The sequence below is a fragment of the Pteropus alecto genome, unplaced genomic scaffold (genome assembly GCF_000325575.1).
Source record: "Pteropus alecto unplaced genomic scaffold, ASM32557v1 scaffold338, whole genome shotgun sequence".
Classification (NCBI taxonomy): domain Eukaryota; kingdom Metazoa; phylum Chordata; class Mammalia; order Chiroptera; family Pteropodidae; genus Pteropus; species Pteropus alecto.
Genome location: NW_006441995.1, coordinates 3,147,386 through 3,164,775, shown reverse-complemented (window position 1 = coordinate 3,164,775; position 17,390 = coordinate 3,147,386). Strand labels below are relative to the sequence as shown.

Sequence of the window (17,390 nt, the reverse complement as noted above, 5' to 3'; positions counted from 1 at the left end):
TGCCTGGCATCAGCACAGTAAATAGAGCATCTAGCTCCCTGATGCTCAAGTGCTGAAACAACAGTTGTTCTTGGGCCAGCACATTCTCATCTCCAATGGAAAGTGAGCCCAAGTCTTTAAGGGCTTATTAGAGGAAGGATATTATTTTCACAGTGACTCAAAGCCAGCTGCGAAGGCCTTTAGTACAGTTTATGCTGCTGCTCCCCTCTCTTCCACCTTTGGCATGCCTACAATTGGATGAAGTGCTTTTCCTGAAATGGCAATCACTATTAAATCCATTAGATGGAAATCAAACTGTTCCCCTAATTGTTTAAAGTCTCATTGCGAAAAGGAAGTTTCTATTGATTGGAATATGAGGGGAAACAATCCCAAGTTCATCATTCTTTTCTTTTTTATAAACATGGTCAGATGAGAGTGACACACTCACAGTCATTAGATTCACTTCTCCGAAGATTCTTGTTCTCCACTAGAAGTTTCTAGTCTGGGTTTCTTTGTGCCAAGTCATTCTGTTTTTAGTTTTTATATTTCCTGACCACTTTTACACATTTTTTTCCCTTGGGCCAGTCATATGTACTTTATATCTTTGCCTTGTCTTCAAAATTTTTATTAATTTCCAATTATTTTTAACACCAGATCTTTGAACAATTAGTCTTTAAAAAATTTAGTTGGCTGGACCCTACTCCCAGCATATGGCACTTCCTTTCCTTTCTTCTCCAAGAGCCATTACGGCTACTCTCAAGTACTCACTTTTAGCCATTGCTCAATATTTGGATTCCTGATGTCAGGCCATTGCCCTTAGCTATGTATCCCCAGTTCCCAGAACAGTGCCTGACACTTAGTGGATAGTGCTTAATATTTTTTGAATGAGTGAATAAATTCAGGTGTTCTTTTAAAATCTCACCAAAAACTCACTTGGACAAAATAAATCTACCTAAGAGAAAAACAGTCAAAGTGAGACTTTTGCTGTGGTTAGGCAGTATCTTATTTGGTTTAGACTCAGCCTCTTTGATAAATCTTTGCTCCTTTCTTCACTGGACCAGGAGTGTTGGACAATTTCTGAAACAAAGAGGAAAAATATGTTTACTGCTTTAGATTTCTTTGCTCTAACATATATCCCAACAAATATGACATTACTAATTAATATCCTTTATAATGCTGATATTTCTAAAAGGGAGCTGTAGACAAGTATTATTAAACCTTTGTTTCATGGAATCTGGCTATATTATTCACATTAAAGGAAATTTCTTCCTGCTTATAGAAAACTTAAAATAGGAGACTGCTTGTTCAGAACATTTTAACAGGTGTAATGAAAATTATGGATTTGCTGAAGACTGGATTGAATCAGATTGTAATAGAATACTTGGCAGGCAGTATTTAATTTCTCCTTAGCTTATTAATTACACGTATTACTGCATTGAGAGAAATTGCTGTATTCGGTAATATAAAATTGAATTTCATTTGACAGTCATGATAAAGTATAGAATATAGAATGTCAGTTTTGCACTCCTTTTCCATGATGTTCAGATTTGGGTATTGTCAGTTTTCTAAGTGCTTTAAATTATATGGCAGAGTTGCTGCCAAAATACTTGAAAGGAGAATAAATAGAGGTAGGATTACTGATTCCAATTTGGCAGTAATTTCATGGGAATGAGGATAGCCTATTACCAAGTTCTAACAGTAAAAACTCAAAGAATTTTCAGTGTAATCTTTATGTTTTAAATAATGCTTAGTGTTGAACTGAGATACCATGTGCTTGTCTTTGAACTTTGTGCATTGGATAATTCTTTAGCATAGTAAACCTAAAGAGATAAATAAGCTATCTTTTTAGGCATTTCCTAGAAATAATCCCCAGACGTTAGTGGAAAGATTTACTGAAAGATTAGTGAAATGTAGTTTGGTCCAATTATGTGATTCTAATTGTAGAGTAGGTGCCTTGAATGACACGTTGGTGTCCAGATTCCTTTGTGTTAACAATGAAAATTGCTATACAGAACTTCCATTCTGAGTACACTGCAGCCAAAATGTAACAGGTCAAAATGGAGAGCTCTCCCTTTGCTTTATTAGATCCAAACTGTCTGGAGCTCTAGAAATCAATCTTTTTGTTAAATCTCTTTACTGTTTAAGTTTCATGTTAGTTCATACTACATACCCATTATGTGGCGTTTTCCTTGACGGCAAAGACTGTCTGGCTTAATCCATATAACCCATAGCAGAAAACCAGTATGGTTACTAGGTTCTTAGTATTGAACCAAACAGGCTGGTAGTTTACCTTTCAATATGGTAAAATCAAAAGGAAAAAAAACTAGATATACTAAGGTAGATTTAAAAACATTGTTAAAATTTTCTTCTCAAGGATCTTAGGACAAAAACAAGACTTTGCCTTAGGGCTGCCATGCCCGTGTCCTGGGAGCCGTTCCTCTGTGAGCACTCCTGGTCATGCAGGTGAGTCAAGTCAAACTAGGTAGCATGTATAGGGTACTCATAATATGCTAGTACTGTCCCAAGTGGTAGTAACTCATTTAAGCTTCACAGCATCCCTGTGGTAGAGGTACTAATACTATCTTCATTCTGCAAGTGAGAAAACTGAGGCACAAGTTGTACAGTATAAGTGGTGTACCTGGCATTTGAAATCAGGAAGTCAGGCTAAAGAGCATGTATTAATAGACTGCCTGAAGTACCTCCTCATATGTCTTGGAATGGCTCCCAGCAGTGCCTAGGGATTCCAAAGCAACTATTTCAAAGATTTTGAATATCATGCTTTATAACGTAAAAAAAAAAAAAAAAGCAACCATCCCATGGAGGAGGCTATAGCTCTTCAGAAACTATATGTTATATGTACATATGTATATACATGTCTGCTTGTCTGCCTGTCTGCCTGTCTGTCTGTCTATCTGTCTGTCTGTCTGTCTATCTATCTATCTATCTATCTATCTATCTATCATCAATCTATACAATCTGTTTGCTATGGTAGGCAGAATAATGGCTACCCAAGGATATCTATGTCTTAACCTCTAGAGCCTGTGGATATTTTATGTTACATAGCAAATGGGAATTCAGATTGCATATGGAATTAAGATTTCTAAACAGCTGACCTTAAGATTAGAAGATTATTCTATATTATTGGATGAGCCTAATAAAATCATAAAGATCCTTAAAAGTAGAATTGGGAGTCAGGAGAATCAGTTTTAGAATCATGAAATATGAGAAAGACTTGACCAGCCATTGCAGGCTTTACACGTGGAAGGGGCCACAAGTCTAGAATTATGGGCATATTCTAGAAGCTGGAAAAGACAAGGAAATGGAATATTTCCTTAGAGCCTCCAGAAAAGGTTGTAAATCTGCTACATTTTGATTTTAGCCCAGTGAGATCTGTGCCAGACTTCTGACCTACAGTAATGTATAATAAATAAATTTGTGCTGTTTTAAGCCACTAAGTTTGTGATTTTTTTTTACAGTGACACTTATTACCATAAGTGAGGAGGTGTCAATTTCTCCTTTGGGCTGGGAGATAGGGCTTGGAGAGCTTCATCATTGAGAAGAGATAAAAAATATAACAGTCTCTCTGTCAAGGAAGAGCTGACCTGAGAATTTTTTTATTCAAAAGTTAATTCTACTACAGACTACTAATTACCAGAGGGTAAGGGGGAGGGGGGAGGTAGACAGGGTAAAGGGAGTCAAATATGTGGTGTCAGAAAGAAATCTAACTATGGGAGGTGAACACAGTGTAAATATATATATATGCCTTATTGTTAAAGTGTACAGCTGAAACTTATTGGATTTTGTTAACCAATGTTTTTACTATTTAAAATTTTTTTTTAAATAATAAAATTGAAAAAAGTTAATTCTAAATTTATTGAAAATTATGTCAGTGTTGTGCAATGTTCTGTTCCTCAGAGGCATCACTGATTTAATTTCCTTCCAGAGGTATTTTACATTTATATGAGCATATACTTACATACGGTCCTTTTCTCTTAAAGAAGAGTAACATATGAGAACTGTACCTTTGCGTAGCACATATTGCACCTTTGCCTTTATTTTTTTTATCATAACTGAAGAAAAATTTTCATGGTGATGAAAAATAAGCAAAACAATGTCAATAGAATTGGTAGGAAGGGAAGTAGGCATGATTTTCCACATTTTATATAGGCGCTCCATAAATTGGAACATATCAGGGGAAAACAATAGGAGGGCTATATGGTTCACACCAAAAAAGTACTCAGAATGTTTGTTTAATGAACTGATGAATAAATTTGAGATGACTAGGTACCCAGGCTAAGATCCTATTCTGAGCTTCTTGCAGAAATTTCTGGAGAAGAGAAAAATATCTGGGATGTGAGTTCTGACTGACAATTGGCTCTTAGATCTTAGAGTTTAGATTTTTGAAACCTGGATGGGAATAGTAGAAGGTGAAGGCAAAACTAACCTGCCATTTTAATGTTGCAATTGTATCTCTGTGAGCTGGAGACTTAAATATACCTTTGGCAGAAAGAATTCTTTTGTTGGAGAAACTGCAGAAATTGGGTAATTGTTTTTTAAGTGCAGAAGTTAGCTCATAATTACAAAAGTGCATGTTTAAGAGCTGTAGCACTCTGTAACTAAAAACTGCTCTATGTGACAATGTTGAAAGTTATATATATGCTCTAACCAGAGCTGCATCGTTGTAGACATTGTATCCTTCTTTTCCCATATGTGAATTTGTTACTACTGATACAGAAACAGTTACTTAGTCTTATGGAGATATTTTGTGTGTGTGTGTTCATTTTCCCCAAGTGAGGTTAAATGACAGTAGGTAATAGTGAGGTTAAGTACTGTAGATACTGGGTAGTGATTGGTGCAGGTTAGAAGTGATGAAGGGCATCACTACCTGCTGTTCTCGTTGAACTGGATCAAGCTCAGAGTGACCTTACCGTGTCTTTTAAAGACAGTATGTGGACATGATTAAATCAAGTTATTGAGCAAATTGAAGTCTGTAGAGGAGAAACTCTAATTTTTTAAAAAAGAACTCTGAGGCTTCTTCAAATTAAAACTTTGCACCCTAACTTTTAACCCTTTCTTCAGTTTTATCTCTGAGCTACAGTGATGGCTTAAAATGACAAGTTTAGGTCATCCAGATATCTCTTTTAAAAAAATTTTCTAGCAGTTTATTTGAACCAAACTGATGACATATGCCAGAAAGCAAGATCTCAGATGCTCCCCCAGATGTCTTGTCATACAGCTGGTATGATAGCACTAAATTGATGCTTGCTGAGAAATGATTTTATCAGAGGAGTAGTCTATTAATTTCTCTATTAATTCATTAGCGATTTATTTGTCAGGAACCATTTTATGTGCTGGAAAAATAACCATGAATCTTTAGAAGAGGATTTACATAAAGAAACAATACAACTGAATGCGATATCAATGCTATAATGGAGGTTAGAGCCAAATGTGGCAACATGGAAGAGGAATGATTTTTAGCATGGAGGTGTCACAGTGGCAGTCACGCTTCAACTGGGTTTTGAGGGATGAACAGGATTTCATTAAGCAAAGAAGAGAAAAAAGGTATTCAGAAAGGCGATATGCTCCGTTGCTTGAAGCTATGGCCCACTGTACACCTAGGGGATATTTACAGCTTTAGCAATATGGTGGTGGTGATGGTGGGGTGTGTTTGTGCTGGAGTGTGAAATTTGTGTGGAAGCAGAGGGGAATTGTACAACCCAGAAACTGGAAATTGAGAGAGGATTCTACATAGAAGCTAGGCTGAGAATTTTTAAAAAATATACCTTGACCCATAATTTGATACGATGACAGTGGCTATTGACTTTAGGGGATCTCCATGAGTAAGTAAAGATGGTCTGCAACAGTTGGATAAAAAATTAGCTTTTATTGTCTGAGCAAAAGTAAGGAGCCCAACTCAGAACGTGGGCCGGAAACCCCTGACATCTGGAACAGCAACAGTTTCTGCAGCTAAAATTGAATATCAGTCTTCACATACAGGCATCGAAGAGGAGATTTTTTTTTTTTGTCAGCCACGTCTGCACACACAAGATAGTAAACTCTATCTGTGGTGTCATCCTGACATATATAAATGGTGCTTCATGCTGAGGCCACAGAGGCCTTCTTTTGGTGAGCCCCATCTGCAGTGCTCTGTGAACCTCACCCACAGAGACTAAGCCAAACTGTGTCACTGTGTCAGTGTCTGTGAGTGGCCCAAGCACTTCCTTTCTATCCAAGATTGCGAGCACCTTTAAGGGCAAGGATCACACCATAGCATTCTCTGTAGGATTCTCTGTAGGTTTGCCTAAAATGTTGACCAAATGAATTCCAGCCATGAGCTATCTTGGAGAACTTGTGAATAGTCTGACCTTGGGTTTGCTGCTGACCACGCTCACCCTCTTGGTCCAGGCTGACATTGACAGGCACTAATGTTGCCCTGTTAGAAAAAAAAACGGAAATTAATACTCTGAGTTGCCCTGTTTCAAGCTTCAGAATAGTAGTCATTTAATTAATAAAGCCAGTGGTTAATTAAAATGCCAAAGACTTTCTTTGGGGGAGGGTTCATCTCTTGCATACCTTTGTAAGGCCCTCCTATTCTCTCCTTTCTTTAAACTGAACAGCACCTCTCACCACATGCTTCTCCAGCAGAATCTCCACCCTCTGCTTTACATCTAATTTTACCCATGTCTCTGTCCATTCCCAATGGTCTTGCTTCCTGATGTTGACTAATTGCTAAATTCATCTGTACCAAGGTGCTGGAGTCTGGAAATTTATCTTGAATTTCAATTGAGACTTGATGAAAACAGGAAACTGACCCAAAAGAGAGAGAGCATTCTGGGACTTTTGACCTTTCTCATATCAGGTCCCCCTTTGGACTTGGACTCAGAATTCTATTATTAAAGGCTGCTCGTAGTAACTCAATCTCTTTATCCAAACATCTTCCGTTTTATAAGGTCTTCAAGGGAGAAACAGCCAGATGATGAACAATTCCCTGAAACTAGATAGAAATTAAGGATAGCAAAATTGTTCCTTCTCTTCCCACCACTGGCTGGGAGTTTATTTTTTAAAGAAATATACAGCAGGAGGCTAATTATGAATGAAATAAAAGACATCAAAAGAATCTTTCTAATTAGCTTAAATACTGATTGTTACCATCAGAAAATGAGTCAGACTAAAAGCACATGTAATTGCATTCTTCCTGTGTTGTGGGAAGACTAGGGATTGAGGAATTGTATTATGAGAGAAAGAAAGGACAGTCATGGTGAGATCCATCCTAATGAAGAGATGATTTTGCCATCACTGATTGTGGCCTATGACATTTGCTTGAGTGAATGGAAAGTGTTTGGTACCCAGGAGGCTGGCAGTCTTCACCACACAGCCTGTACGTAGGTGGCAAGCACCATATTAATACTCCTGTTGACACATGACAAACCCACGAACTGGAAATTATAACAACTAGAAGTGAATCATTGATGTTTAGGGCCAACTGCAGGCAAAGTTGAGAACGACCTTGGTGCTGTTTCTCTTGCTGTGTTCTCATCCTACCTCCTTGATGCTTTTTTTTTTTTTTGATTGTCCTAAATTATTTATTAGGTAGGAATTTTACAAACATTATATTAGTGGTAACAGTTTAGCTGGACAGTGTTGCTCCTTCTCCAAGCTGCATGGCGAGAACCAACAAAAGGATGGTGGAACTTGTGGCCCTTTCCCAGGCCCCGGTTCTTGCGGTCTGCAGACATCAGCCCTGGCATCTCCCTGTGCTTGTGGACTATTTTCATGATCCACTGAGTGTCAGGATTCCGTCTGATAGCTTTATGGAATGGATCAATGAGGATAACCTCAAAAAATTTGTATATGGAATCTTCACCAACCCAGTAAGAATTCAGGGCTCTCAGAGCCCCGCAGTGGCGTCCACCTCGCTCCTCGGCTTGGGGCAAACTGTAGCTGGCGAACACCGTGATGGACAGGCTTGCCGTAGGTTGCACCCATAGGACCTGGGCGTTTGCAGCCACTGCAGCGCACGTGAATCCTGTATATAACACAATCTTGCTTGGCCTGGTATCCCAGCCTGCGCGCTTTATTGGGCTGGGTGGGGCGGGGCGCCCTGTGGAGAGAGGGGAGCTGGCAGTACTGCCAGCAGCGCACCCTGAGAAGTGAGCGCGTGACCTCGGACTGCTTCTTCCTCCACAACCCCTGCATGTACTTGTAAGCGCCCACCTCGGCTTACCGGATGGCTGCGGCCAGGAGGAAAGGCTTGATGCTTTTTTATTGCACAGATCTCCTATGAAAACTTCTTTGTGCAAATGTCTGTTGTCACATATTTATGCCTCTGTGTCTGTGTGATTGTTAATAATTGTTTTCCTCCTAGAGGGCATTTAACTATTAATTCTTATCCCTAATTATGATACAAAAATTTTCTAAGGGACTCTCCTAAATCCTAAATATCTAAAAGAGTTACAGGCATCAGTAATTAGCATGAATCTAGTAGAGGAAGAAGGAAGATGAAAACAAAGTCCTTCCTAGTATCCCTGAAATCTCACCGCAGACCTACCTGCTCTGTGTAAGGCGAAGTATTTAAGAACAGGTAAAGTGGCAGAGAATGATCGAATTTCTTCTGATGATACAAATACGAAAGGCTGATTTATAAGCTTACCAAAAGAGATCCTTTCACAGAGTACATATTATGAGAAATTACTTGAGAAATATGTGATGCCCAGTTTGGGGATTATTGACTAGTACAGCTGATGTCTTCATTCAATCAAAATACAATAAACAAAACCAATTTTTATGTCATCACGTATTAAAATGTTCCTAATTACATGGCCTTAGGTTAGCAGTTTTTAATCTTATTAGTGTGTAAAAAAACTTTTGGGCAGTACTGTGAAATCTTTAGGTCTCTTTGCAGAATAGAATTTTTAATACATAAAATCAAACACTTAAAATTTCAGTGAAAAACCAATGTTATTTGAAAGACATTTATCAATATTTTTAAAGATTTGTGAAATTTGCTTTATTAATTTATTAAAAACAAGACCTAATACACAGACAATGACCACATAACTTCATATCAATAATGAGCACAAATAATATTTTCAGGTATTTGCAACAGCTATACTGTGATATCAAAATATTCACGATTTCTAATGGAGATAAAATTATAGGTACCTTAAAACCTGTGGCTACTAGTGGCTACTAATTTATATTTATAATAGAAGGAAATATTATGTCTAATTAGAGGTTAATGAAAAGTTTGCAGTGGACTTACTGGCTTAACAGCCCGTCACCTCTTTGAGTTGTATGGTGTTAGAGAGAGAACACAGCCTTTGCATCACAGATCTGAGTTCAAGTTTCCATAAAGATTTTATTTCCAGAGTGTCTGTTATTTTACTTAACATTTTGTAATTTAGTTTGCTTGTTTTTAAACTAGGGAATATTGAATTCTTCATGAAGTCATTGAGCAGACTAGATGATATAATATATATTCAACATCAGGTACAATGCCTATCATAAAGTGGGAGCTCAGAAGTAACAACTCAGTTTGGGCATTTTTCCCCCAACAGTCAAAAGGGGAAGAGGAAGTAGGTAAGATGATTTGTAAAGTTCAGTCTTGCCCTAATATTCTAGTTCTAGGTAATTTGCTGCCTGGGATAGGTATCGTACTTAAATTTCAAAAGAATTTGAGAAGGAAAATACATTGGAAAATGTATTTCATTTTATGCATATCCAAATCAAACCATAAATCTAGCTGTCTAAAATTTCAAGTCTGTACACTTCAAACCAGTTCACAGGAACTAAATATCAAAAGGTAATTAAAATTCCAGTAAAATAAGATTTTAGGATTTGTAATGCAGGCTTTTCTATTTTATGGTAACTTAAGATTTTAATTGCATTCTCATCTTCTCCCATGCAGAACTGTGAGAGAGGTGACATGCAAAGGAGCCCCTGCATGAGCGATGCTGAAGGAGAGAACAAAACCCTAATCTTCTCACAGCCTTACCCACTGCGTCCCGCCCAAGAGTCAGAAACAAGGCAGGTATTGGACACAATGGCCAATTTTAGGTGCTTTGCTGACATATCTAATATGAATTAATTGAAGAGAAACTTCGCATAATCTTTCCCCAGTGAGAACTTCCTTGAAATTGAGCTTCTTAAGTTGCCAAGAAGTTGATTTTTGAAATTTTTATTATTAAATCTTCTAGACAATCTTCACTAATTGTCAGATATCATAGAATCCACTAAAACTTATTTGAATATCACAATTTAAAATCTTAAAAAACATAACATACACCCCAGTGTATAAGGCATACATATTTTGAGTAATGAAACTTATTCAAATTTCTGTTTTCAGATTTGGGAAGCTACAATCAAGGTCACTTAAGAAGTAGAACTCAGTGTATTACCATTACTGTGGGTGTCCACATGGAAATTTAGAGGCATGGGCAAGGCATCAGATCATACTAGCTCCTACCCCTTGCTCTTCTATAACTTCTCACGCCAATGTTAAGAAACCTGGCTCCCATCATCTACTATCCATTTATTTATTGTTCAGTTATAGTACATATGTACAGGAGAATCAGAATTGGTATGCCTTACCCCTGTACTCCTGTGGGAAATAGCTTTACCAATTATAGTACAGTGTTTATCAGCAGTTCCTTTGCCTTTAATCTTATAGACTCCACCATTTCTAAATTTACTTCTATTAGCACCTTTTCCCCTCTACTCCCCTTCAGTGAGGTTATTTCATACATTTGTAACACAGGTTGTCTTGTCATAGTCTGGGTTCTTCCTGAGATTCCCCAGACCTTCTAAATACAAATGACATACTGTTTAATTGTACACTTGAAACTTATGTGATTTTCTTAATGTTACTCCAATAATTTTTAATAAAAAATTTATATACATTAAGGTTCATTGTTTGTTCTATAAAGTTATAGGGGTTTTGACAAATGCATGTCATGCATCAACCATGATGGTATCACACGGAATAATTTTACTTCCTGACCAATCCCCAGACATCATCTAGTCAGTCCTCCCCTTCTCCCTCTGAAAGCCTGGAAATGAATGATATTTTTACTATTTACTGTCCAGAATGTAAAGAGGCCTTATTGCAAAGGGGACTGACAAATTTTAAGCTCCGTTTATTTTCTTGCAGTGCCCTTTCAAGTGAATTCTTATGCCCTAATTAACTTAGATATTTCCTACAGGAAATATCTATGCAATTCTGAGTTTTTATCAGGAAGTTATATCCACTTATCATTGTTTTTCAACTTCCTTCTTGAGCTATGATTAGCTATAAACATGCTGAAAGGAATCATCTGCTAATATGCTTCGGGCCAAAAATATTTGTTTTGGCCAGTTCCAGGAACTCCATCAATAAGGTCTTTGGAAATATTGGTTACTTTGTGTCCTGGATGGGTGGCCTTTTTACTGCGTATTAATTCACAGCATTTAGGTAGCCTTTTACCAGTACAATGTTTTCAACCTTGATTACACATTGTAATTACACAGCGGACTTTTTAAAAACAATGATGTTCAGCTCTCTTAGAGATTTATATTCAGCTGACCCTGAATGGTGCCCAGGCACAGGTACTTTTTCAGAGATCTTTATGTGATAGTAATATGAGCTCAGTTTGAGGACCACTAGCATCTGTACTAGAACAGATGACCTTTGCGTCCATTGAACATGGTATTCAATTCTCCTTCATTACTCTCAGCTGCATGATCTTGGGCATATTGCTTAAACTTTCTGAGCCTAATTCCTCCTCCATAGTATAAGATGAATAGCATCAATACTACAAAAGCTTGTTTTGAAGTGTATATAATTTAACCCAATGTGTCATCACTTTTATAGGATTTAACAGGGATTTGACTCCAAGTATAACCTTTCTTTATGACTGTCTCTCTTATTTTTCTTCCCTGGTAACATTTTTTTCTTTTAATATTAGTGTCATTTTCTTTTGTTCTCCTAAAATGTAAATATGTACCCATTCTGGCACTATATATCCTGTCATAGTTGATGATAATCGCCATGAAAAAGCCATGGTTCAGAAGTCAAGAAACAGGATCTTGTATCAGCTGTGTTTCTCTCACTTGGTTGTTACTGTCTTTATACTGGATACCTGATAACCAGCCTCAGCTTTGACACCCTTCCTTTTGATTTTGGAACTATATTACTTTGGTACTATATTTCCACCCTCTTTCTTTAGAGTCGATCCTTTGAAAATCCCTGGTTTCAGTCTTGTTATACCCATCTTATGGTTGAGCACACACAGGTGGTAATGGTGATGATGATTATGATGAAGAGGATAACTAGGATATTGTTTCCAGGACCCTTGACTGAAATTGCAATATAAAAAAAAGTTTGTTCATGTGGTCTAAGTGAGAGAACACGAGTTACATAAGCACCTTTCTCCATAGGCTGAGATAAGTTTTATGAATGTTTTTAGATTCCTTTGTGGTTGAATCAAGAGCTAATGCTTATGAGCAAGACGAAAATCTATTTTCTCCACTATTTTGTGGCAGCTCAAGAGATAATTTTTCAATGAGATTGTCCTGAGTTTATGACAAAGTCATGGATAAGCTACCAATATCAAACGAATTATTTTGAAAATGTCACTTTAACTTTTGTTTTTAGCCCCTTATCACTGAAACAAAGAATACTTTTTATGATGAAATTTTAATTGAAAACATTTTTAGGCTGGAATCAGTGTGGACATAATGCCATCCCATTACACAGACACTGAAACACTAGATGTAAAGTTCAAATTAATGGGGGAAAGAAGATATAATCAATATCTTCACATACTGGTGATTTTATTCACATACTGGTGATTTATTTTGTTGTTATAGATAATGTACTCTTCAGAAGTATTTTAATCCATTAAGGGCCATTTTGAATCCATTTGTGAAGTGTTCAATTTGAAAAAAATAATTCAGCAGTAATATATATTCCCAACGCAAATATCATTAAAAAAATCAATCAATATCTCATCTTTAAATAGAGAATGGAGCATGCTGTACTTTACTCAGCAAAACACAATTCTCTCCCATGAAAAGTTGCAGATCAAACAATCTGTGACTTAGTAAACTTTACAACAACTAAACAACAACAAGGAAATGAGGGGGAAAGCTTTTCTTTAAAAAGATAGCCAAAGATCCTAAAATGACCTGGTTGACCATTTTCCTGTTGTGATTTAGAAATGACTGAGGAGAAAATAGCGTGAACATCTATATTAATCCCTGCCTTAGTTTTTCAGGGAATTAAAAGAGGAGAAGCAAGGAAGGAAATCTTGGAGCAAGTAGCTAAATTCCACGATATCCATCAAAGCAGGGGACAACCATACATGATGTACCAAATGTTACCCTGTGTGCAATAAGGAGGGCTTGTTAAATTGGGAAGTCATTTATTACTTGAAGGAAGGATGCAGATGAGTTAGGGAAACACAAACAAATTTATGCTGAACATAAAGGAAACATTGCTAACATATAAATATGTAAATAATGCCCCAGTCTTCTTTGGGACAAAGTTTCAACTTTTCCTACCAATACGATTTCAGAGATGTTGGGGGAAGCAAAAATGGTTTGCATTTTAGGTCATTTGAAAAACTAAGTCAATGAAATAATTTAAGGCGGGTAGCCTAGAGGGAGGCTAATGAACTACGAAGTGGTTATCTTGTAAATGTATGCTTTCTGATGACTTCTTAAGAGCTTGTTTGTTGGCCTTCTCTCACCAAACTCTCAGAAAATTTGGCGAATTGCTGAGTCCACTCTGAGAAAGTTACCACCTCTGAATTCACTCCAAAGCTTTGTTCTGCTTTGAATTACTTTAAGTTCTGAAAGGCAAAACTGATCAGAGGAAGGTTAGGATTATAATTACATCCAGGAAAATCGATATAAAATGAGTCCGAAGGAAGGTACAAAACTGGACGCCAGGCCCAAAGGTAGGAAGGACAGATGGCACACACCTTTGGTCCAAACCAAGCCCAAGATCTGGGGCAGGTGACTCATAGAGATTCAAAGGTCAAGCAATTAACCCAGGTGCAGTTGGCAGGCAGCCATCAGGGATCAGAGACATAGTTTCTAGAAGATGAGGATAAAGGGTGGAAGACCTAGACTTTGAGGAACTAGAATATCAAGCAGAGACATGAACAAGTAGATAGTAACTAAGACAATACCAGGGACATGGAAAACTAGAACCCAGTAGGTTGGGATCTGTGGTGCCATGAGCCATCAGTGAGAATAGCTCAGCAGTGACTCACCTGTGGGTAACCAGGCCTCAGGCTGGGACGATGCCTGTAACAGAGCAGTTGTGGCTTGGGACGAGGAAACAAGATGAGGCTTCTGGCATGAGACAGCTACAATCTGAGGTAAAATCAGTGAGTAAAATTTATTCAAGTAGATAGGCAGGGGTGAGGGTCAGTGCAAAATGAAGAAGAGGTCATTCTAGCTGGGATAACTGCAAGGCCAATGTAGGAGGTGGTAGATGGTATTAAGGCAAGAACTGCTGAGGAGTGGCAGAAAATGAGATTAGAAAGGTAAGCAGAGGTCGGATCCTGAAAGGCCTTAGGTACCAAGATAAAGAAGCTCGGTGTCATCTTTTAAGAAATGAGGAGCCATTGAAGAACTTTAGGCAGGAGAGTGAACAAGTTCAGGTTTGTCATTGAGATAACTTATTCTGGTGGCAACGAAGGACTGATTAAAAGAAGTTAACTCCGGAGGAAGCCCATTGGAAGATTGCTGTAGTGAGAGATGCTGAGGCCTGAGCTAGAGCAGTGGTATTTCACTTATAGAAAGAAGAGAATAGATCCACATGTAATGAAGCACCTGTGAAGATATGAGTTTAAGTTGTTTTGGGGGGAGAGAATTTATCTTTAAAGTTTGTTGGCAAGAAGGATATACAAATTTAAAAATGCATTGAGCCGTACAATTAAGATCTGTGCACTCCATTGTATGTAAGTTGTACCTTAATATATTACAAAAAAGAGAGAGAGAGAAAGAAGATTGCTAGAAGCCTGTTTCTAGCAGAGGGAAGGCTAATAATGTTTGGGGGTGAATTTAATTTTTTCTAGGTAAACTGTTAGCACAGGACCTTTCCTACTTAGATTTCTTCAGAAAGGAGAGCCTGAGTACTTTACTGTGGACTGTTTATGCGGAGTGCAGGAGTGAGGGAAAGGCCCACTGAAGCAAACGAGAAGGGGAAGTCCACACAAGGAAGTGTTATCAAGTTAGAACCACTATGAGAAAGACAGGTTGTTCAGTTCCAGGAAGCTTCTAAGGAACAGAATGAAATGCATCTTAGGGGAAATGTTTTTTCATTAGTTAACCCCCACTGGTCAAAGTTTTTCCTCACAAAGAGTAACTCTCCTATACTTCCGAGTGCATATGTGGACACCAAGTAGGTTCCTATGCTGTCCCTTGCTTTTGTCATCAACAGAAATGCCCCAGTGTGGGAGGCAAGAGGCCCACATTCTGCAAATGGAACACTGGGGGTGATGCTGAGAAGAACCAATCTGATTTCTACTCCTTGCTCCTGAGACCCATGCCTTATAGCTATTGAGAATATAGTATCGTTTTTTAGCTGTTGGTTCAGCATATACATCACATTATTGAGAACAACATCTCAGTCCTGTAGTGTTTTCTTCTAGCTAATGCCTTAGCTGAGTCACCAAAGAGGGAGAAGTGGTCTCTTCCAACCTACTGATAAGGTCTGCCTTTCCCACGAGACCTTATATATAAGTTGAGGGATTGGTGTTAGTACAACAAAGCTATGTGACATAGGGGTCAGGGCTGCCTTTTTATATAATTTACTGGTGCCTTCTGGATCTGATCCTGAATGTATTATTTCTATCATTCTATCAGCAAATCAACAAATTACCTCAATGCACTTCTGACCTCATGTCTTGGTAACTACATCCACGATTAAATGGTAACAGCTGATCCCTATTAGTCTGGAATTCTGTCATCCCTTTTGACACTAGGGAGCAGAGCTGTATGGTACCGTCTTCTACTGTCAGTACTGTGTTTCCCTCACTGTTTCTTAAAGATCCTCCTTATGCCCTACCCATGCATTCTTTTGCTCTAGTGAAGGGATAGCCTCTGGGCCCTCCCAGGGAACATAGACATGGGTTGGATTCTTACATAATAAATCTGCTTTAATATTCCAACCTCCCTGAGCTTTCTGACCCTTAGTACTACGCCAAGGAAGTTCTGGCATGTTCATCTCATTTCCTATGGACCTATCATATCTAAATTTCAAGAAAGGATCCCAGCAGTGTATTAATAGTGGTCCTCCTTTTCAATAAATTCTCCCTCATCTGGTTTTATATCTCTGCCCTCGGACCAACACTTTCAAGATCTACTCCTGCATGTGTTCTCTCAGTTCCTATGGTACATATTAGCTACGTACTGTGATTCCTTCAAGTGTAAGCTATTTCCTCCCAGAGTATGGGCTGTGTATGACTATGTCAGCTGTGCTAAGACCTGACCTTGTTATTGGCCTAGGAGTAATGAGGGATGGTGGCTCTTGAGGACATGCATCAGTTTCTAAGGCACCTGCATCAAATAAAGGCCTTGCAGGGTGCCCAGGCTTCTTTCTTTCACTTTTGGCTTCATGGAGAGTTTAGGGAAATATGAGAGATGAAGATTCTCTGATTCATCCAGGAAACATCCTCACCCCACATCTCAGAGTAGCCCATTTTTCTTACAAGGGCTTGGGCTCAAGCCTATATTTAGTTTCTTTTGCAATCTTGCTATCTTTAGAATTAGATTCTGTGCCTAATATTCAACAGTTTGACCTGTAGCTGCAAGAGATGAGTCTCCTTCAAAGCGTCTATGTTAGCCCTCTGGCTTTCACAGCTTTCTTTAGATTGACAGTTGGGTACTCTGAGCCTATCATTTCCTTTTTTCAAGGAGAATCAATAAAACAAAGCATTATCAAGTTAGCCACCACTATGAGAGTTAACAAAGCCAGCTACGACTATAACCTGATAGTTCACCTCCAACCTACATCTCATCTGAATAAAGTCACAAGTTAAAAACATTGCAGACTCTTTGCTTACACATCAAAACAATACTGAAAAAAATCTATGTGTTTCTTCCACATTAGATTAACAGCTAAAATATTTTACTCTAAGTTTAAGTTATTGAAAATGTATTTTCTGGCCAATTGTAAATATTAACATTAAAACAAACTATCAGATTGCTTAAAAATTTTTTCAATGGATTCTTAATATACCAATTCAATAGCCACAGTGCCACATTAAAAATATGTGAACAAGATTATTTTAATATTTTATACCATTCCATTTCCTCTAGACCTCATTTCCATTCAACTTACCCTACAAAACATAATCTACTGTAATTTTTTGTGCTTGACTATCTTATATTGATCACATATACTTTGCAAAAATTATGTA

General features: G+C 37.8%; 1 pseudogene; it reads right to left on the bottom strand.

The window, feature by feature from the left end:
• Positions 1-7,592: 7,592 nt before the first annotated feature.
• LOC102891159 lies at positions 7,593-10,050 on the bottom strand (annotated as a pseudogene).
• Between the last annotated feature and the right edge of the window lie 7,340 nt (positions 10,051-17,390).